This window comes from Balaenoptera physalus, assembly GCF_965194825.1.
Source record: "Balaenoptera physalus genome assembly, chromosome: 21".
NCBI lineage: Eukaryota > Metazoa > Chordata > Mammalia > Artiodactyla > Balaenopteridae > Balaenoptera > Balaenoptera physalus.
Window position 1 is genome coordinate 42447312 of NC_138902.1, and position 24564 is coordinate 42471875.

Here is a 24564-nt window from a genome sequence, read left to right on the forward strand (position 1 = left end):
GGTCACTTCTACACCTTTGGACAAAACGTAGTCTCTACATTATGGCACCTCCCCAATTCTAATTCTAATGGTGGTATTTCTGTAATTTGCTGATGATTTTTATACACTGAAAGACTTTCATTTGGTGTGATCAGAACGCTCGTGTGTGTGTGTGTGTGTGTGTGTGTGTGTGTATAAAGTGGGAAATAATATTCTAGTATTAAAAAATAAGGCAAAGCAGCCCAAAAATGTCCATGAAAAGCTATTTAATTTGTTCCTATTATATTTCCAAAATAATTTGTGAGGAACTCATATTTGAAGATTTGGAGAGGACTGTAAGCTGATACCTTATGGTGTGATTTTATATTGTGGTCCCGGACAGTAGTCAGTTCTTGGCCACTTCATGGATACTGAGGCCTATGGCTCTATTGAGAGGAGAGCAGTAATAACCTGTAACAGCTACAGCACTTGCTTTCTCACAAAGGTCTCCTCCCATGTAGAAAAGAGGATCAAGAATATCAAAATATTTCAACAACCTAGTATTTTTTCTCTCCCCTGCAGAGATGTTAAGCCGTCCAAGAGATTGCAGGACCCTTAGAGAATAGAAAATGAGACCTCAAAAAACAAATTTATGAGGGAAACTAATATTCCCAGAACTCAGCTCTGTAATATAATTCTCAGGGTCCACTAACACTATGCCTTGTCTAAGAGAAACACATTCCTGCCTTATTCCTTTATACTCTCTTCTTCTTTTCCTCAGAAGACTGTTCTCAGGGCTGCCAGACTGGAAAATATATTCAAAAAAACTCACATTGAGATATGGATGCCTGATTATAAGATAATTCTATTAGTATTTTCATTTAATTAAAGAATATTCAGGAAAAATTAGTGAAGTAAGTTTTAGGCATTGGACACTCAATTATGGTAGATTTGGGGGGTTGAACGACCTTACTGATCTTTCCATCACCTATGGAATGCAATTAGAAGTCTTTATCTCATGTATTCAGTTAACTTTGGTTTTGCATAAATATAATAGCAAACATTTTCATCAAATGCTTTGTTATCCTTGATTTTTTTACCCAACATTATAAATAGGATATCTACTCATTTTCTAACCTATTTACGTCAGCCTTAACAGAGGCGATGGAATAGATTGTCAGTTTTGAAGTACAAAACAATTTAACATCCCATAGAAAACTTTTAAATTTTCTCTAAAAATATGCTGTTTTACATAGACAATAACATGAAATGTTTTCTCACTAGTGCTAGAATCACACGTTCAGTGACACTTTCTTACATTAGCTGACATTAATCAATTATTCCAGAAAGTATCTTAAAGGTTACCTTAATTGACCTTTGCAGGCACCATGTGTTCTTGCAACTTGATATATATTTCATAATATCTGACTTTAGAATTTAGTGTATTAAGAGACAAAGTCTTGAATCTGGATGATATAGTCATTTTATATGACATATGCTTTGAATTGTGCACAATTAAGGTCAAGGCATTTGCGTTCTTTTCCTTCTGTCTTCCTCTGTTCACAGGGACTAAAACGTGCAAGGGTCTGGTATCCTAGATCCTATTGATTATGCAGATTATATTGATTAGTCTTTTAATCATTTATACTTTTTAACTTCCTCAGCATCCAGAAGACATGCCAACTGCAGGCCTTAATATTTTGTTATACCAGTCACAGGAGGAATTTAGTAGAGATAATTTGACTACATGCTTGTAACAGAAGTGAATAAAGGTGATTCATTTTTTAATGTGTCTCCAAATGCTAACAAATGCCCCCCCTAAAAAGAACATTTTCCCAGTGTTTGCATTATTTCTCCAAAAAAAACCTCTTTGAGTTATTTTAATTCAGTATAGGTGTTTCTCTGAAAAGAGGTAATTTTCTGAATATAACATCTAAATAAGAGAAATGTTATTTATAACTATAGCAAAGTTAGTGCTGTATGATTAATTATTAACAGACCCTTCATATATAAATGTCTATAATCTTGCTAAAATGAGCTCAGGGCTGTAGTTTCAATGTACACATTCTTTGCTCAAATGTAAATTATCTTTAAAAGTTAAAGAAAATATCCTTTCAGTTATTTTTGTGAGAGGATAGGATATATTTTTGTCATAAAAACAGATCGAACTTTAGTGTGTACCTTGTTACCTCAATCTAGATGAATTTAGACCCATACAGATTTTTAAGCTGAAAAATGATTTGCCCAGTTTGTAATGATAATGATCAAAAGCATAATAGATTAAATGTAAAATTCAGTATCAGAAGGTGTATTTCCTTTGTATTCCTAGGGAAAAAAAAATCCTATTGGGAATACAAATACTTCCACATCTCCTGAATAACTGAACATAGAGTTTTAGAATTACAAATTTTAATATAAGATTTTTAACTAAGAGTTTTAACTAATTTAAGATTTTTTTCAGATTTTTAATGAGTAAAATTCTTAAATTCTAAAAATATTAAGCAATAAAATGACTCCATGTGTTAATGTCATTAGTCATTTTAGGAAGCAAATTGAAAGATGGTATGGAATTTTCTACCCATAAACGTGTAGAAGTGAGTCCTTGAAATTTAGTGGGCATGAGAATGACCTACTAGAAATTCATGAAAATGTGAATCCCTATGACATCTCCCTCACCCAGCAATCCATATTTTAAAGGAACAAATCATGTAACACAGAGACTACTTTGAGACATACTAGTATGAATTTCCTTTTTTCCCATATATGGGAGCTTTTTTGAATTTTAAAATCTAATATGTAAAATAGTGATATGACATTTATTTTAGAAATTGACCTCTGTAATACTGAGGGAGACTTTGTTGCTGTTGTTGTTTTGCTTTTGGATGAGCCATCGTAAATATTTGGAAATGATTACCAGCATTTTCAAGAACAACACATATTTCCCAAGTGACTGCTATTCGTTTGCTCGTCTGCCAACTTGTGGAAACCAAAAGCTTCAAATAAAATCTCTGACCGGTGTTTACTTTGGTTTGGAAATTAGAGCACCTAGATGAAAATGTTAATGACACTATAAGAATATAAAATGATCTGTTCTAAGGCTCTCAAGACCTTGTTGGTAAATACAGAGAACATTAAATTAAGAATCAGAAAATGTGAATGTGGTTACTCTGTTAGCAGTCCTTTGATGTGTGTCTTTTAACATTTGTACTGAATACATTGTCCCCAATTAAAATTAATATGAGAACACTTCCCTTTTACAGATCACTAGCTTATTGTGAGAAATGTTTGTAGTAATTGATTTAAAAATACTATGTTATAAATAATTCAATAAATATATGATAAGTATAATTCCAAAGAGTTTTAGGAGTTAAAGTCTAAGAGATATTAAAAGTCTAAGGTAATCATAGAAGAATATGTGGGAAAATTATTGCCAGGGGAGGAGTTGAACAAGTAGAAAGAAGTGGTGAACACAGATGGTCATGTGGCATACGTGAACGTGTAACTCTAGAGAGCCACTTTTGGGAAATTCTCAAAAATATTCTTAATTTTAAAGTAGAGGTAGAAAGCTCTCCTGTGTACCGTAATTTTAGGCATTATTGTAGTAGTCTATATTTTTTATTTTCAGGATTATTTATTACATACATACTTATATATAAAACTTAACTGTAAATTAATAGCAATGGGATATTATATGTGCATAAGGAAATAAATTATGGTTACTAAGGGAAACGTTAGTTTGAATTTTCTTGATTCATTGTATGAAATCTCAACACTAACACTTTATTTAAAGTTTTATTTTAAATTCATACACATTAATTATATTGAAATAATTTGTAGAGATCATAATCAGGTCTTTATTTCTGCTAATATTTTTACTTGTGAAGACTTCTTGTGCATCTAAAATTCGGTGCATTAATTAGCGAATGCTTATTGAATAGATCTACATGTAAGATACTACATTAAAAGCTTTATGCAATGACATAAAAACATAAGGTACGGTACTAACAATTAAGAAACTTACAATATAGTTGTCAGGATAAGATATGCATTGCAATATTTGTATGTCAGTAGAATTACTATGTAATTAACATCAGCAAAGTTGACCAGATAAAAGTTATAGCCATTCAAAAGTGAAAAAAATCCTAGTCAGCTGGACCAGGTGGAGAAAGTGGCGAGCCTGAGTCACAAGTTCAAAGTGAGCTTCACATTGACAGAGAGGGCATTTCAATGTGGGCAATTGTTGTGAGCAAAATACAGCAACAGCAGTATTTCAGTAAGTAGTGTGGAGAATATTCTCTCAATTAGGCATCAGAAATAGGCGTCAGAGAAAATTTGCATCTGTTAGGCTTACCATGACGAGATGAACTCATTTTCTGTGTTAGTCGTTCTTCAGATACGAAAGCATCCTTTCTCTTCCCGCTTCTGTCCTTCTGAGCCTTACTTACATTGATTCTCTAGTTCGCTGCCTGGGTTCCCATAATTAGCTGCTGACTCTTGTCTCTGTCGACCCACCTGTCTGCAGTGCTCCCTGTTACCTTCTGCACAGTCCCTTTATACCACCTGAAAGTCTGTCTTCACTTCTTCTTATCAGCTGGAGTAGACAAGTATTGATGCCCCAAGTCAAATTTCAAAAATCTCCTTCCTACCAGAGAAGAGTATCACTGTTAGCCATTTGATGTAGTGTCTTCCAGTTTTTAAGACACACACACATATATATATACTATATATTTACTATTTGCATATATGTATCATATAGTATGTCTACACTATTTTAAAAAATTAGAAATTTGGTTGTTACACCTCACTTACCAATTTTTGAGAGTTTTACCCACATAATTAACCTTGCTTTTGAAATACTATTTTACTGGCTGTGTGGTATTCTGTGCTGTGGTTGAGGCTTCCTGAACTTCATTTTCCTCATCTGCAAAATGGGACTAATAATAGCTCGCAAAGTTGTTTTAAGAGTTAAATGAGATGGCGCGTGGAGAAAGATTGTAGCACTGGTGGGAAAAATAGGTATTACAAGTCGGACTCCTTGGATGGGAAGTAAGGAATGTGGGTAGTGAGGACACGAGGTTGGCTTCAGATGTATTTTACTGGATACTCTAGCAGGGCCTCCGAAGTGGAGACATCGAGAAGACATTTGGAAGTGAACCTGGGGCTCGGAGCAGAGCACTGTAGGAGGTAGGCGTGTGGTTTAGGAAACCCCAGAGCACCTGCCGCAGTGCAGACCGTGAGAGTGTGTGAGTCCCAAAAGGCTTGGATATTTTCATAGGCAGTTGTAAATAGCCTTGGATTTGAATCCCAGTTTTTACACTGGCTGCGTGGTTTGGATACGGGAGTCACTTTTCCCACCTAGGACTGAGGCAAACCTAGGGCCGTTCTCTTGTTTCAGTGGCACGTCTTCTAGGTGTCTGAGGCCCAGTTCACAGGGAGCTGATCAAATACAATTGATTGCAATTCAGTGAGTACTTACTGTGGCCACACGTGCCTCTCTTACTCCCCATATATTTACTCATTTAATCTTCACAAAGGCTCTATGACTCATGTGCTGTGATTAGCGTCATTTTACAGATGAACAAGCTGAAGCACAGGGAGGTTAGTACATGCACAGGTGTCTCTACAGGTAGCGTCTGAGACCCTAGCCAGCCCGGCTCTGAGCCTGAGCTCTGAACCATTAGTGACACTAAGATGATAAAATTGTATGCGGAAAGTCTGTGGTAGGAAAATGGAAAAGGAAACCAACAATAAAGAAAAACTGGTGTCCTGGGCAGTAGATTGCCTTGGAAGAATAAAAGAACACCCCTAATGATATGGTCCTGAGGGCAATGAGTCCTAATCCCAGGGTGGACACTAGGCAAAAGAGGAAAGTTTCCAGAATGTTAACACCAGCCTGAGACCTGGCTGTACATGAAGCTGACTAAGGAAAGACGATTAGGTTCTCCTAGAGTAGTTTAGCAATCCTGTTTGCATCCGTCAAAAAGTAATAATAACAACAGTTTAATTATATTTAATATCAATAGTTAATATAACAACATTTTAAATACTAAATAACATAGATAAATTTGTTGATTACACATGCTATATTTTTCTGTACTATGTATTACATAATTTAAGGGTAGCAAACATGTCTTTGACTTTTATAATATCAGACATTACTCATTGTATAATAGGTACTCACCAAAATCTTATTGATTTAATATTTGTATAACATGGTCTATTTTTCTTTTACTATTTTTCAAGACTCTATGGATGCAGTATTATTTAATTTGGCTTATTTATAAATATTTTAATATAGTTATTGTAAATGTTAAAAGCCTTTACGTGATCCATTCATTTATTCATTCATTCATTCTTCCATTCATTCCACAAGTGCTACTTGTACTAAATTCCATCTTCCGTTACCTACTCAAGGCCATCGACAAGCCATTCTCTGCCCTCTTTACCTCACTATCACATTTTCTTCTCTACTCTGTCACTCCTACCAGCTCTTATTTCTTCCATTTAAAAGAAATCTTTTCTTAGCATCACTTCCTCCAACAGTTACTACCCCGATTTCTTAGTTCCTGTTTGCAGCAAACCCCCTTGAGTGAGTTCTCTTTAGACAAGATTATCAGTTAATCTGCTCTCGTTTTCTATTTTGCCCACTGCAGTCAGAGTTTGCCCCGTCTCTCTGCTTAAACTGCTCATGTTACAGTCATCAGCAGACACCATCCTGCTGAGTCTAATGTCCCTTCTGAGTGTTCATCTTCATTGACTCACCTGCAGCATCCGACCTGGGTGTTTTCTTCCCGTCTCACTGCTCACTCCTGACCTGATCCATCTCTTCTCCTGATGTCTGGAGGTGGGACTGCCCCAGGCCTCAGTCCTGGCCACTGTTCTCCGTCTTCACTCACTGTACTGGAGATCTGACTAGTCTCATGCATGACATACCTGAGCAATTCAAGAGAGATGATGGTGGTGGGTCTGGCTAAGGCTGAAAGCAGCAGCTCTCCTGGAGGAACAAAGGCTTGATCCCGAAGGGAGGTTTTGCCAAGACGGAGTGGTGTACAGACTAAGTTGTTCAAAAGGTGATAAATTTTGCAGTGAGTGATCTGGGGGAATTAATCTCATACTTCAGCCTGGGTAGGGAAATGAGCCTGAGCTATAAATAAAGGGTAAATGTAACCACATGGTAGAACCTGCTAAATTAATGGCTCCTCTTCTTCAGATATTACAGTTTTCAAGTAAATCTTTTTTTTTTTTTTTTTTTTTTTGGCTGCGTTGGGTCTTCGTTGCTGTGCACAGGCTTTCTCTAGTTGCGGTGAGCAGGGGCTACTCTTCGTTGCGGTGCGTGGGCTTCTCATTGCGGTGGCTTCTCTTGTTGCAGAGCACGGGCTCTAGGCGCATGGGCTTCAGTAGTTGTGGTGCGTGGGCTCAGTAGTTGTGGCTCACGGGCTTAGTTGCTCCGGGGCATGTGGGATCTTCCCAGACCAGGGCTCGAACCCGTGTCCCCTGCATTGGCAGGTGGATTCTTAACCACTGCCCCACGAGGGAAGTCCCTCAAGTAAGTCTTAATATGGTTTCAAGGCCCATAAATTTGGCAAAGATGAATTCTGTCTGTTTATATTACTCTTGTGTGTGAGAGTTGTAATCTATTGACATATTGATATAAACAGATTAACTAGCATATAGTAAGCAATCAGTAAATACTTGAACAGTTTTCACCTGATGAGTATTTGATGAATTGGCTTATTTGGTCCAGAAATTATTAATTCCAATCATTCTTATAAGTTCTAAAGCGAACTTTTATAGAATGATCTATATAAGACTAATGTAAAAAAAATACAATTGGTAACTTCTGCTACAGCCAAATGAAAGCATTCTCTTATTACCTCTTTTAGCTACTCTAAATTTTAAGCTCTACTGAACATTCATTCATAGTTGAATTAGACCAGATAGACAATTTTTTAAACTTGACTGCTTTGAGCTTAATTTGATATGAGCTCAATTTAGTATGTAACTTCTGGATAATGTAAAAAAAAAAAAATGCAGCAAAAGAATCATTTAACTGGAAAAAAAGTGTTTTTTTTTTTTAAATTTTTTGGGGAGCAGATATTGCTCCTTGCTGCCCTCTTCTTCTTTAGGATACTTTGCCAAAGTGTTCAGATATATAGGATAATTTAACTAGCTTAATTTTCATTCAGTTACCTTTATTAAACTGCAAATAAAGACTTAGCTCTTCGAAAAAGCGCATGCGTGTCAAGACGCATCTGCTCAGAAAGCTGTGGGCTGGGACTCTGCAACATTGTATTAGACCTTCATTGTGTGTGTTTTTTTCACAATGATCGTATGAAGCCCAAACAGCCATCATATCATTATCGCCATTCTCTCTCCTCTCTCCCATCTCACTCCCTTCCTCTGTCCTCTCCTTCTTTCTCTCTCACACCCACCTTTCTTGTAACATTGCCTTGATTCCCTCATGAGGTTGAACTTACATACTCAGAATTCCACCAAAAGAAAAGGAAGACTTTCTCCCCAGCTTCAGTTAGATAAATCCCAGGAAGGACCCTAATGGACCTGCTTAGGGAATAGGAGGACCCAGCCTGAACAGAGTGACCAGGTACAGGTCTATGGTTGACCCACCCTGGCTGAGATGTCAGCCCCAGTGGCCACAGCAGTGAAGAGTTATGTATGTGAGCTTTTACCAGAGTCAGGGAGCCAGGAGTTTGAGTGGAGACGGGGGTCTTTCTAGTAAACCCTGTTGAACTCTCCAGTCCCTCAAGTGCTTTATTTTTTCTGTTCTATTATTCTCTCCAGAACTCTTCATTCTCTAAAGCCTGGACCCCATATTTGATAATCATAACTATTTCGTCCAATTGTTTGATGTTCTACAATGTTCTATGTATTCTTATCCAGTAACTTGGCATCAATACCAGCATTCACTGTTTATATTCTTACACCCAGACATGAATCTATTTGGAAAAAGTCACACTGTTGTGCATTTGAGATCCATGATAAATTCATTGTCTGAGTTACAGCAAGACATCTGTAGATACTTTTCAAGCCATTTATTGTCCTTTGTGAACTCACATTCTCTTTCTGCTTCCAGTGATCTCAAACCTTCACCAGTCTTCTCAAAATCCGATCTCCTGGCCCCCTGGCAGATGACTTTTTTTCTGTCATTTATCGAGAAAATTTCAAGCATCTGGAATTTTTTTTTTTTTTTTCGTTTTATCCTCCAAAATATTTACAAACCTGTGTCCATCGATACCTTTCTAATCTATTTCCTTTTAGGTTCAGGAGATGAAAGCTGCTTCAAAGCCAAATCATTTACCCACACAATTAACACAAACCTCTACTGCTTCCCCCAAGGCCTCGCCCAATTCATCCCTTCTCTGTCTTGTGTCACCAGTCATTTCCTCTCTAAGAACTATTTCTCCAAATGATCTCCACTCTGCAATAATTAAAAACAGACATAGCTACTGTACTCTGGCACACATGTGCGCCTACACACACAAAGCTTCCCTTCGACCAGTCTCCCCTCTTTTGTTCTTCTCTTCATTGCTTTCATGAAATTTCTTGGAAGAGCAATTTATAATCATTGCTCTAACCTTTCAACTCTGATCCCTGCTCAGCCTGCCTCCTTCTGGCCTCACATCCTTGGCCCACACAATTGTTTTTTGTTTTTTGTTTTGGTTTTTTTTAACATCTTGATTGGAGTATAATTGCTTTACATTGGTGTGTTAGTAGCTGCTATATAACAAAATGATATACGTATACATATATCCCCACATCTCCTCTATACGCATACATATATCCCCATATCTCCTATATAGGAGCTATATGTATACATATATCCCCATATCTCCCCTCCCTCTTGCGTCTCCCTCCCACCCTCCCTATCCCACCCCTCTAGGTGGTCACAAAGCACCGAGCTGATCTCCCTGTGCTATGCGGCTGCTTCCCACTAGCTATCTATTTTACATTTGGTAGTGTATATATGTCCATGCCACTCTCTCGCTTTGTCCCAGCTTACCCTTCCCCCTCCCCATATCCTCAAGTCCATTCTCTATGTCTGCGTCTTTATTCCTCTCCTGTCCCTAGGTTCTTCCGAACCATTTTTTTTTCTTTTTAGATTCCATATATACGTGTTAGCATATGGTATTTGTTTCTCTCTTTTCTGAATTACTTCACTAGCAAATAGGAGGTTGTTAGAATCCTATTTGCTACATCCACTGAGCACCTTCAGTTGTGTTACTGGACTTTATTTTGACTTTTATCTCTGCTAGCCACTCTCTCCTTCTTCAGACTCCCTATACCCATGGCATCTGTGACCCTATACCGTCCAAGTTAGACTGACACCCCTCCCGTTTCTATTCTCACTCCTTAGGGCTTATCATTTTTCTTTCATCTTAAATTTTATCGCTCCACATTTTTTCGTGGTTCCATAACTGTCGTATTGATTTTTTTCAACCATCGTACTTTCCCTGGGATTAGATTGGTACTGTAATATCTTGGCATTTCCACATAGATGTCTTTCTGCATAGTTACCTGGAATTTCCAAAATTGAACCCATCTTTTTTTTTCTCCTAAACTTATCACTCCTCCTATTTTCCTCTTTTTCAGTCAGCGGTGCTAATATCTATATGGAATTCCTGATAGTATTAATTATTAATACCTGACTAGCTTTTATTGAGTTCATAGTATGTGCCTGACACTGTGTGGGTACTTTATATGAAGCATTTCAACTAATATTAACAGTTCATGAGGCTGATGGCACTTCATTTCCATTTTATAGTTTTGGTATGTAAATTAAAATGTGTTAAATATTGATAATTGGCCAAAAGTCACTTCGGAAGGGTGGTGTTGGAATGCTCACTGGGGCCACATGTTGAACCTTAGGGTCTTTGATGTCTCTTTAACCCTCTGTTCTAAAACAGCGCCTTATCTTGTCATTTTACTTGCCCAGTATTTCTTTTTTAAAATTTTTATTGGAGTAGAGTTGATTTACAGTGTTGTGTTAGTTTCAGGTGTACAGCGAAGTGAATCAGCTTTATACGTACGTATATCCACTCTCGCTTCCCCAGTATTTCTTGAACATGTTGTCCTCCCCCAAATGTCTCCATCCCTTCAAAATACCCTTATTTTTGTGCTCATTATCACTAGGCTGAAATAATGCATCCATACCCTCACTTTCCTTAGAACCATACTTCTTAAAGACATTATTCCAGTAGCCTCCAGGGCTTAAAACAAATATATTAAAAAAACAAATCGAGACAAAAAAACATACACACAAACCTGGGATTTTTCTTTCCTGCTCAAAACATTTGGATGGTTTCCACTGCCTCTGAGGTGAATTCCAAACTCCTAAGTGTCATTTGCAAGGTCCTGCCGGTCAAGCCTCTGTGCCCACACGTCCGCAGCCTCCTCACCCACCGCTTCCCTGTTCCTGGTTTCCCTCCGTTTCACCAGTGATGCAGACTGCTTGTGGCGCTCCTACAGCCCGTGCTGTTCCCCGCTCTGTTCCTTTGCTCTCGCCACCACTTCCTCTTGGGAGACCCACCCCCTGCCCTTTCCCCGTAACTCGGGTCACTCCCACTGTCCCCAGCCAGTCAACCACCTGACCACTACCTGCTCCTTCTAACTGATACCTGTCTGCTTCCAGAAAGCCTTCCTTGACTTCCAGAACAAAATCAGGACCATTTTCTTTATTTCCATACTAACTTTTGCATGTGTCTATTAATGAACTTGCAATTTTGTTTTGTAGTCATCTATTTCTATCTAGACTGGGCTTCTTGAAGTCGGGATCTACATTGTTTATATTCTATTGCCTAGCCCTAGAACACCTTATTTCCTTAGTGTGTTAGTTAACTTTTCCACAAGTAATAGTATTACTCCGTGGAGGAAATGAACTTTGAGTTGGCTCTTGAATGATAGGTTTAGAAATTGATGGACTAAAGGAGAGGAAACATACTTGAACGTATGCCTGCCCATCACTGAGATTAATTTGATTATATCTAGCCTTTGCATTTATAATACTCCATGTTTTTTTACACCGTGCATTCCACACTGTATTTTTCATGAACGAAGCATACATTTAGAAGGTGAAATAATGGACTGGGTATGGAAACAAAACTGTTTCCTAAAAGCAGTTAATTGTGTGATTAATTATAAAGTATGTTAAAAACAGAGCTGAGAGAGATGGCATCTGTGGTTGGCAGTAGACATGCTGTGGATGATTTATTATCAAAGACCTTTAAAATGTAAAAAACCTAATTAAAAAAAAACTTGTAATTCATGGGTAGAAAATGCTTCTTTAAAAAGCAGAAATCACATTAGCAACATCACACAACCTCCAGGCAAATTCTGATCTCAAATAATAATACATTATCTGCCTAGTCTCTGTGTGAGCTAAGTATCATTGAAAAACTGCGCTGCTAACACCTCAGGCTATAATCACGTTAGATTCTGTAGATGATAAAGAATGGGGACTTACAGTGGGGGGCAACTGCAGAAAAGAATAAAAAATTCATCTTTACAGGTGGCACTCTTTATTTTCCTTTCTGATCTGAAACGATTACTCTGACAATGGCACTATCACAAGAATATTAGTTTGTTCTTAAATAGCTTAAGTTCTTGGTACTCGCTTTAGGACCAATTGCCACTCTTTTCTAAGGCTGTTCAATTATACACCTCCATTAGACACTGAACTTGAGGGAGTTTGTATCATATGTAACTCTATTTCACCAGTCACTATATCCTCTGTACGTCTTTTGCACATGGGGGCCATTTCTTATGAATTACTGAATTGATGATGATAGCCCCCTAATACCGTCTTGTTCATATCACCTTTTAAAAGTAGCAATTAAGGATTGCTCTTTTATGTTAAGCAAAATTGATAGTTAAAAAATATACTTTTTGTGGCAATGATGAGATTGGGTCAAAAATATGGTATTAAGAAAAGAATGGAAAGCAAAAATGTTTAACGAGAAAAAAGTCATCACTGTTTAAAATGCTCATATTCTTATATGAAAATGAAATAAATACTTCATATGAAAATTTAATTGTAAATTCTGAAATATTATCCTGCATTTTAGCTTTTATTATGATTTTCTTATTGATATTTCTTCTGATTTACTTAATCAGATATTTTAAAATTAGTTTTGCTCTCTTGACTCCCTTGGTTTGTTGATTTCTTGGGAGAATTTTAAAAAAATAATTTATACAATTGTTAAAACTGCAAAAACCTAAGATTGACAAAGTTGAATTGATTGAATTATTATTATTATTATTTTTTTAATAAATTTATTTATTTATCTTTTATTTTTGGCTGTGTTGGGTCTTCGTTTCTGTGCGAGGGCTTTCTCTAGTTGTGGCAAGTGGGGGCCACTCTTCATCGCAGTGCGCGGGCCTCTCACTATCGCGGCCTCTCTTGTTGCGGAGCACAGGCTCCAGACGCGCAGGCTCAGTAGTTGTGGCTCACGGGCCCAGTTGCTCCGCGGCATGTGGGATCTTCCCAGACCAGGGCTCGAACCCGTGTCCCCTGCATTGGCAGGCAGATTCTTAACCACTGCGCCACCAGGGAAGCCCTGAATTATTTTAAGATTTACATTTTCGTCTCTATGAGTCCCTTCAGTTTTATTAATCAACTTTTTCATAGAGTTTTATTTTTTCTGATGTAGCTTATGAGTAAGGGGATATGTTAAGGTAAATAATTTAAACTGCTTTGACTGGTGTGATAAAAGATGCTGATGAATTTGGAAATGAAATGTTTCAGAGGACAACCGGATTGGAAGAGGATGTGTTGTTACTTCCAGAAAAATATCATTTTTCTGGCAAAAAATTAAACATAAAATCAGTAGAAAGTGCCCTTGGAGGCTTGGCAGCCATTGGGTAAATGAAATAAGACCCGGTTATGTTGAAGCAGATTCATTAGGAGAAGGAAAATGTGACTCCCTCAATCTTCATTCTCTGGTTAAACAGAGGCTAATGGAGTTTTTGGTCTTGTCACAGTACCTGTTTCAAAGGCACTCAGAGTCTTTAAAAGGGGACTAATTTAAAAAATTAAAGGATACCTGTCCCATCAAATGCCATAAACCTCTTTATTATTGATCTATTTCTTTGTAACAGTAGGAGAGTTGTTTATGGTAGAAGTTGCCCAACACTGGTAGAGAAATAGTTTCTGCTTTTCTGTAGTTGTTAAAATTTCAATTTAAATACAAGTAGAAGACCATCAGAATTTTGCTAAATTCTTTGTTGCTGAAATGAGGCTTAACAGCACACACACACACACAAAAGGTATATATATAGTAAAAAAAAAAAAAAAAAAACCTTTTGTGTGATTTTATTCCACCCAATAGCAAATTTCCAATTATAGGTACTAGTGAGAAACAGGAAAAAACCTAAAATGTGGTAAAATTCAGTTAAGCATTTATAATAAACCTTCATTAATTCATATTTTATTAATTTAGTATTTAATAATTTGTTAGTACCAAACTGAAGTTGGCTTTTGTATTACACGCAAGGAAAAGAGTTCTGCAAACATGATGGGATAGAGAAAATGAAACATATTTTAGAAAAAGAATGCTTTTAAATCATATTTGAAAGAGTAATTTGTAGGCAAAAACATATTAATTGAAATGTACTTATTCAAAAATCTACACCCTTTACCCAACAACATATAATTAATTTTATTTTAAATAATACTTACATTTATTTAAAATATTTTCTAGTTTTTCTACCTCAGAATAATCTCCACCAGTCAGTAGAGAATTGATTAATTTTTATCTTTATTTCTCACCAAAAATTTTACGAGATCTCAAAGAAGTCATGCATTTTTTAATCTTTATTTTTATATCTTTGTTACCTTCTTCAATTTTGGAGAGATTAATAAGCAGAAAGGAATGATCAAATAGACAACAAGATAAAGGGAAAATGATGACGAGTTATTACTGTAAAAGCAATTCAAGAATAATTAAGTTCTATTGCAGCTGATGCAAAATTTTATTGAAATTGTGTTGATATGTATCATTGAGGAAGTGCCCGTTTTCTGTAACAACTTGATTACTTTGAGAGAAATTACATTTGCCATCAGCATGTCTCCTAATCCTACCACTTCTGTCCAGAAGATTAAAGGGTGAACAGGAAAACTCGATACTTATTTCTTCATATCCTCTTCCTCGGGGCTCTTGTAGTTTCTAAGATCTCGATTTTTGCCATTTTTTTAGTCCTTCCTCAGACCTTGAGATTCATGTAATTGGCCACATACTGAAAAAAACGTGTTCGAAAACAAATGCATCAGCCTTCTGTAGACAGACTAACTCTGCCTTCCAGCTTTCCTCCTGAGCCACATGTGCATGTACAAGGTGGGGATGCAGCAGGGATGGGACAGAGAGGCGCCCTGCTCTTGTACGGTCCACAGCTGTGCCCCACTCAAACCGGCCCCGGCGTTCATCCTGTGAGCTCTTCCAGACCTCCCGTCCAAGCCTAGCAGAGTTCCTTGCCGTTTCCAGCCTTAGTTTCTGAAATAGTCTCTGAATGGATTTCCTGGACTCAGAAGGAATCTCCTCCGTCCCATACTACATGGCTCAAAAGTCATCAGAATTTTAAATTGAAGATAAATTATACTTTCTTATTTTCTGTCTCCGTGATTCAGCTGATTCTGTGGATCTTATTTATCCTGTCTCTCTTAAAACTGTTTTTGTCAAATCGACTCTATTTCAGTATCACAAACAGTGCCTGCTTTTATTCACGGGTTACCTGTTTCTGTTACAATCCTCTTCTTCCTCTTTACTACCTGGCCATATATCGCTTACCTTTTAAGTCCCCCTGAAGTCCAGTTATTCCTGGAAGACTTTACACCTCCAGTGATTTACCTTCAGCTTTCCTGTCGTCCTCTAGCACATAAGGAGTCCTCCAGAGCCAGTCCTCAATTATTCATCTGATTTTTGTTTCTCACTAGTTTATGCTGATAAACTCTTCAACAATTTTTCCATTGCTCTGACAACAAACTAGAAAATCCTATTATGGTTCGCAAGGATCTTCTTCTCAATATTAGCCTCTCTCTGCCACGTCCCATGTAGACATAGTCTAGTCAGGGTGGAACCTTCCCATTTTCACAAGTGTTCTAGCCTTCCTCAAGCTGCTCAGCCTTTGCACATACTGATTCTTCTCCGTGGAACCATCTCTTTTCATCAGACATCCCTTCCACGTGTTGCAGACTTTGGAGAGCCTAGGCTATCACTTTCCTCCCCAGTCTTTGTTCAGCAGGTTTATGGGGCCAGGCGCATCGCTGGTGCTCTCTCATAACACCCTGTGACTGTCCTTTCCCGGGGCTCAGTGTTCTGTGATGTCTTCCCTTTCAATGTGTGGAAGTCGGAATACATCCATCCCACTACCTGTTTTATTCCCAGCATTTAGTATGTGTTTGTTGAAAGCAAGGAAGAATTAAAGTGTAGCTGGGGTTTTTTGTTTGTTTGCTTAAATTTTCCCTTTAGGTAGTTTTTAAGCTTTCCATGAACCTAAAGCATGTCTTTTAATTATATTATATTTAAGTAATTTTCCCAGAAACATGCCAAGCAGAGGTACTGTCTCCTTTCTCACAGGAAATGGTTAATAACCAAACATTAATTCTGAAATTTATTTTTACTTTTTAGCATTCATGGTACTTAAAATGCATCCTTACTTTACCAGTGGAAACGTTTATTTGCAGTTAAAGGCATTATAAAAATGTAACAAAATAAAGCTTAGGAAAATAAATATTCAAATTTTCACCATTAAGTTCTTAGTAGTTTTGAGAAAGACAACTTATCAACAGTAAAAGATACAAATGAACTTATTTCCAAAACAGGAAGAGACTCACAGACGTGGAAAACAAATTTATGGCTGTCAAAGGGGCAAGAGCGTGGGAGAGGGATAAATTAGGAGTTTGGGATTAACACATACATGCTACTATATATAAAATAGTTAAACAACAAGGAGCTACTGTATACCCCAAGGGATTATGCTCAATATCTTGTAATAACCTATAAGGGAAGAGAATCTATAGAAGAATATATAATATATATAATTGAATTGCTATGCTGTATATCTGACACTGACACGATTTTGTAAATCAGCTATACAAACATACAAAAACAGTATACACATCTGTGTGTCATTTCTTATACCAAGCTTCCCATAAAATAATATTTACCTAGTCTTTCTTTTAATCCTGTACTGTTTAGAAGTAGTTGTACAAATTTTGCGTTCAGTTTGTAAATCATATGTCAGGTGTCTTTGGGGCTAAATAATAATTCAGCTTTTCAGGAACATCTTAGATAGTATGGTGATAATTCAGTTTTAATCTTGGTTTAAAATTGAATTTTAATCTTGGTTCTTTCCTAAACTTGTCCTATGCTTGGGAGAAGTTCTTATAACTTTCCTCATTTTTATTCTTCTTACTTGTAAAATATGGGTATTGGAATGGATGGTTTTGCAAATCTCTTTCCACTTGCAGGGTACATGATTATTACAAATTTGAAGTCTGTATATGAACTCAAACATCAGGTGCAAGTCTGCCATTTAAAATTCCCTCTGTTGAAATCAGAACATCATAAAGCTAGTCCTTAAACTCGTGGTTTTATCAAGCAAAAATGCCTTTATTTAACTCATTTTGAAATATAAGGAGTGTGTGACTCTGATCTTTTATTTATAATCCACATTATTTAGTTATTGAAGATCATGAAAAGATTAACAACAAACTAGTCCAAGAGAAAAAAAAAATTGTGGTTGGAAATCATCTATTCCACGCCCCTTTTTTTTTAAAGATGTGAGAATTTTGAATCAAGAAACAAATGATCTGTGCAGTGTACATTTGACATTAAAGGAGTTTATTATGAAATGTGTTTATTTATATTAGAGGAAGACATTTTAGTTCTATACCAGTTTAACAGATATGCTTGAAGTTTAAGTAGGCCTGAGCTTCCATTTATTTTCTTCCCCTCAGAATTACTCTTACTTGATAGAAAGGATAACCTAGATTCCCAATGTTTCAATTCTTTAAATATAAACATAGTGCTTCCCCCATGCTACTAATCTGCTTTAGGAGGCTTGGGTGAAATAATTTCCTCTCTTAAACCCAGAGTTGCCTCCTACCCCAGGACCCAGCTTTGTATCAGGACCAATCATTGGCCCCAGGCTCTTCTATATACTAATTATTTGTTTTATTTCAGTGGCCATATTTTTCTTATTTCTTCTTACATATTGCTCCTACTTCTGCTTGTAAAAAATAACGCTGACTTAACAATATTCTCTAACATTAAATCTCAGGGATAAATATGATAGTCTGGTCTTCCTTCCTAGATGGGCCCATGGACTCTTTAAGCAGATTAGCCTCTAGGATTTTTTGTTTACAGAAGGGAAAGATAAAGAAAAGAGCTCTTTACAAGTCAACTGGTTACATAGGTTTCTGCTTATTATACAAGCATTTTCCTTGTTCTCCTGACTCTCTTAGGTATTGAAGCTTTTTCTTTTGTTGAATGACAGAAATTTTGGTGGAGAAAATGGGAAGCGTTCCTTACATGAATTCTGACACCTTTTCTCATGGTTTAGGAAACTGAAGGAGCTAGAAGGCAGAAGAGTGGACAAAAACAGGAAAGAAATGGTAGGATAGAAAAAGAAATGAAATAAATGAAATGTCAAACATTTAAACATTTCAGAAATGTTTAAAACATTTTTAAAGGCCAGGTAGGGTGCTGCACCTGTGCTGCATTAACCTAAAAGTGAAGGAAAGAAAAGCGGGAGGCAGTGGTGTTTTTCTACCTCAAGTACTAACAGGAGGGGTTTCCAGCAAATAGCTGGCAGCATGTGAGGTGCTTTGACTCATGTCTGGAGACGGCTCAATAAAGCAGTTTTTCCTTTTCCAGAAACACGCCAATGCACTGAGATGAAATGAGCGATGTGATAGCCCCCGCTCTGTTCTGCCAACCGCAGGCTTGACCCCAATGCCACTTCAATCATTTCTGTAGCCACAGGGTGGGAAATTGTAACTCTGGCAGGCTCTCATTGGTGCCATGATTTTAAGAGCTTCAGAATCAAAATTTAACAAAGATAGTTTAACTATGAACGCTCAGTCGATAGATCATAATTTCATAGGTACTTCATCTGTTTGACTTTACTTTTTCAAGACAATAAATATCTTTTGTGCCAACCCGTAGCCTGCATTCAGGGAATGATTCCATACAAAGGAAAAAAAGGAATTTAGTGTTTTGAAAGATTTTCTGTTACATAAAAAATATTGTTTCTAAAATTAGTAATTGTTGGAGTGATTTGATAAAAACTATAAACACAAATCAAAATTGAATTTTTGTTTACCATCTTCCCCCAAATAATAATTCATGCCTGTGGGTAAATATTTCATTTTAACTATAGCTGACTTGCCAAATGTATAGAAACCCTATTTGTGTTGTATGACAGATCTCAAAGTTAAAATAGTTCACATTGCTTTTACTGAATATAAGTTTTAAAACTTTAAAACATTTTTTTCTCTGATCTTAATTTTAAATAATATCTGTTGAAAACTAGCCACAAACAAGGACAAAAATATTTCAGGTAACTCGCTGTGATGTATATGTATATGTTTTGGTTTTAATATGATTAGAGAATAAGCTGAAATCAATCAGTGTTTAACTCCATGACTAAAACTTCATTGATATTTCCACTAGAAATATCACTGGGATATATAGGTACATGAAGATATAATAGTGCATAAAAATGTTTTTTAAAAGCTGAAGCAAAACATTTAATTCCCATTAGTACACACGAGGTTATTCAATTCTTTAAATATAGACCTCAATTTAAGATAATGTGAAAAATGCACAGTAGGGGAAAAAAAATCTGTTTTCCTTAGACCCAATGAAATATTTGAGACTTGACATCATAGCATTTTTTTCTTAACTCAGTTTCTCAGCTCAAAAAAAGTTTTATGATCTTTGCATCATTTTCTACAAATGCTTAATGACTGTCTAAGGAAGTCCTCGCCTTCAGAGTAATTACAGTCTTGTACAAGATCTGTAATATAGCCTTATACCTGCAGTATATGACAGAAAATGAATATTCCTTAAGGAAGTTACAAAAAATTGTTCAGAGTTCAGAGAAAGCAGATTATTTAGTTTTAACATCTGATACAATTTTAGAGCTGACCAGCTAGTCTGCCTTTATTTTATAGTTTATGAAACAGAGGCCAACAAGTTACTTTTTTTTCCAAAAAGTGCTGTGACAGTAGTAAAACTTCATTAATTTGTTTTAATTAGAAGAAAGAATGACAGAAGTATCATGGGCCGGTAGTGATACTTGATACGTGATACATCTGAGATGTGAAGGCCAGGCTGACACATCGGTTGGATATGTCACGTTGGGAATGCCAGTAAATCACCTCAATTGGCCTCAGTTTACATGTCTACAAATGAGAGTTTGCATCACATCATTTGCAATGCCCCATGCAGCACATAATTTCTATGATTATATAAAAGACTATTAGGAATAAATGAAATCTCTGTTATGATTAAATGAAAAGCCTAATTTAAAAAGAAAAGTATGGGATTTTTTTGGTTCTGTATTTTGTGGGATTTTTGGGGTTTCAGTTGTTAAGCAGAACGTGCTTCGCAGTAGATACACTCAACCTAATTTTACTTATACTGAGTATCGGCCGCTGGCATAAGACCAATGTGCTTTTTCCAAGGGGTTTTGCCATTTCTCCTGTTGTGTACTTTAAGCTACTCATTTGTTTATTATATGATTAAAGGTAGCCTTTAGGCCAGAGCATGTTAAATGATCACAAATCCCAAATTTAATGAAGTAGAAATTCGTGATATTTTATTTCATTTTTTTCGTAACATCACACGATAAAAACCACACTGACATTTTACAATATCTGGAGGACATGAAAAACTACAGCAGCTATTCAAATAAAATCCGAACACCATGGCTAAGGCTGGAAGGCTGACAGCTGTAGTAAAGAAGAGATCACAAATTCATTAATGAGCGCTCTCTTTGTAATTGAATTATCTAGCCTTTTATTTGTTTTAGGTCATATATTATTCATTCAGTGACCATTTATTGAGTGCATAATACTTTCAGATATAAATCTAAGAAAACTGAAGGGGTGGAAGCGTGAAGTAGTTAGAACAATAGAAACTTGGGATGAAGATGAAAGTAAAAGCTCAGTTAATAAGCATCTGAATGCATTGGATGGTCAGTATGAGGTGGAGAGAGGGAAGAGCCTCTAGATGATGTGCCTACACTAGAATCAGATCAGACTAGGAAGATGATTTATTTAGTCCTGAGCCCTTAGCATTTATCCTGGAGCAAGAAGGTAAAAACAAAATAGAGGAGTCAGTGGGCACTCACTTCGTCATTGCTACTATGCATTAGTAATCTTTTTTATGGATTATAGATCTTTCAAATATATAATTTTATTTGGTATACAAAACAAATACCTATTTATTTATTGTTTCTCCTCCATTTATCTACGACAGGGATTTCAGTCTGAGTCTATATTAAGCGGTGCTACGTTAGGATGTCCAACACACGAGCAGGATGGGCCAACAAGAAAATCATTTGCATGAAGACTGATTTATTTATCATAGGATGAATCACTGTGTAGGAATAAAGTCCCAGGCGTAAAGAGGTTGGCTCAGAGAGGAAGTCTTAGTTCTCAGAGGGAGGTAGAATTCTGAATGTGGCCTGGCGACTGGCAATTGTATTTATTTCATGGATGAGCCACCTGTGGCATGAAGTCCACAGAGAACTGTAAGTAACAATTGAAATTACACTTTTATGAACTTCGTGAAATATTAGGATGCAACTAATATAACTTTGAAATGTCTTTAAAATAATATACTGGAAAGAGGACAGAATAGGTTTGTGTTAATCAGGATTCTCCAGAGAAATAGAACCAATGGGTTACATAAAAATAGAACCAATAGGAGATACATATATATATATATATATATATATATATATATATAGATATAGATATATAGATATAGATATATATCTCTCTCTCTCAAGAGAATTTTTGTAGGTGTTGGTTCACATGGTTATGGAGATTGAGGATCTGCGTCTTCATGATGGGGAACCAGGAAAGCCAGTGGAGTAATTTAGTTCTAATCCAAAGGCCTGAGAACCATGGGGCCACTGGTGTTCCAGAGTCTGAAAACCCAAGACCCATGAGCTCCAACGTCCCAGCACAGGGGAAGGTGGACATCCCAGTTCCACCAAAGAGGGAGAATTCAGCCTCTCTCTGCTTTTTTGTTCTGTTGGGACTCTCAAGGGGTTAGATGATGCCTACCCACATTGGTGAGGGTGGATCTCTTTACTCAGTCTACTGAATCAAATGCCATTCTCTTCCAGAAACATCCTCACAGACATTCTCAGAAATAATGTGTTATCAAGCTATCTGGGCATCTTTTAGCCCAGGCAAGGTGACACTTAAAATGAATGATCACAAGGTCTTTCTCAGTAAGTTATCTAAAGGCTGCTGTGTAAATAAGTAATCTAAAGGCATTAATAAATCAAATAATGAGTGGTAACACGAAAACACACCAAAAGCAGAAGAGATCATGGGCTCAGTATAGTCAGGTGTTCAGCGATGATCCCTGGCAGAGAGCTGCTGTGCCCTGTAAGTTTGTAATGCAGAAAGCGATGCCCAGTAGAATATCTGCAGGGAGGTGGCAGCAGCACGTGTAGAAACAGCGGCATCTATGGGAATTTGCCTTGTCCAGGAATCATGCAAGAACAAGGCTGGAGATTCTGGCGACTGGTTAGGTAGCCCTGGTTCTCGGCAGAAACCATAGTTCTCTGTGAGACACAACTCTCACCTCATAGAATGATAGCCACAGCTGGCAGAAGAAACAGTGACAGCGGACACATGACCAAAGCGAACGGACTTGTTTATGGGCTATATTCCATTCCAGGGGGCTATTTTCTCCTGGTTTTGCCTGCCTCCAGAGATGTGATTCTTCTAACCTCTCAAACTGTTCCCTTTCCTTTAATCTTGAAGGATCCAGACGTGGAGCACATACTAGGTTTTTTGTATAAAAGCTGATTTACTGGGGCTTCCCTGGTGGCGCAGTGGGTGAGAATCCGCCTGCTAATGCAGGGGACACGGGTTCAAGCCCTGGTCTGGGAAGATCCCACGTGCTGCAGAGCAATCAAGCCCGTGTGCCACAACTACTGAGCCTGCGTGCTGCAACTACTGCAGCCCGCGTGCCTAGAGCCCGTGCTCCGCAACAAGAGAAGCCACCGCAATGAGAAGCCCGTGCACCACAACGAAGAGTAACCCCACTCTGCCACAAGTAGAGAAAGGCGCGCGCAGCAACGAAGACCCAATGCAGCCAAAAATAAATAAATAAATAGATAGATAGATAAATAAATAAATAAAATTGATTCTTAAAAAAAGCTGATTTACTAATGTCCTTTGAAGATGGAAATTTACATCATAGCTTCTCCAAAGGAGTCAAAGCTAACTCACGACTGCACTAGTGACATTGTATTACTTAGAGCTTCTTCTTAAAGTCAGTGTGATAGAGAGAAAGAGAGGATAGAGTTGTGGAAGGAAGCTGAGTGTTGACAGAAGAGTCTAACCATCAGTGAGGCGTGTTTTGAAGTGTGAGCCCGGGCTCTTCCGTCTCACCGCTCTGAGTTTTTTGGCCACAGAGTGTGGTGATTTGGGGACCATCAGAACTCAAATGATTACCCTGCAAAATCACCTGTGTAAACTCAGACTAGAATAGTTTACAGTTTTTCTTTGCATTTGCCAATTCAGCATGTTCTTTCCCAAGATACCATTGTGACTTGGTTTTTACCTCCAGTCAAATCCTGAGGCAGGATCACCTTCTCAGGGAGGACTTCCTGTTCAGCCTGTTTCAGTTCCAGTACTTCACCTATCGTGGCTCTTTCTGTCCTTCCAACTAGAATTTGTCACTCTCAAATACCCTATTTATTTCACTCGTTTGCTCAGTTCTTGTCTCCCCTGCCCCCAACCCCAGTAGAATGAAAGTTCCAAAAGGTCACTTGTTTCTGTTTGTTTGCTGCTCTGTCTGTAGTGCCTATAACAGTGCCCGACACACGGTAGACATTCCTGAAACATTGGTTGACAAATGAAGTAATGCATAGAAAATTTAACGCTCTGAAGAAAACAGCGAAGTCAGTCCAGTATGATGATATAAAAGCTGTGCACTGTTATTAAGAACGTTTCATCCCTACAGTATTTCTTCCTGCAACCACTGCAGTAGCATCTTGTCTCATCTTTCTGCTTCCAGCCTCCTTTCACAGCGCATTGTCCACAAAGGAGTAAGACAGCTGATGTCAGCATCTGGTCCTCCTAGAGATGCCACGCCTCTTTACCTGAGCCTGGAGTCCTCCTCCAGCCCATTACATCCAGGCTTCTGCTAGCCTGTCCATAAACTCCCTGTGATTCAGAATCTCCTACCTTGATGATCTTCTTCACCTTCCTCCAGCCTCCTTGGTTATTCTACCCTGTGCCATTTGTGCTTGTTCTTCTTTCACTTTGGAACAAACCTGGATATGGTTGGCTTGTGTGCATCAATCATGTCTAAAAATTTTATATTTTAGATTTTAGCA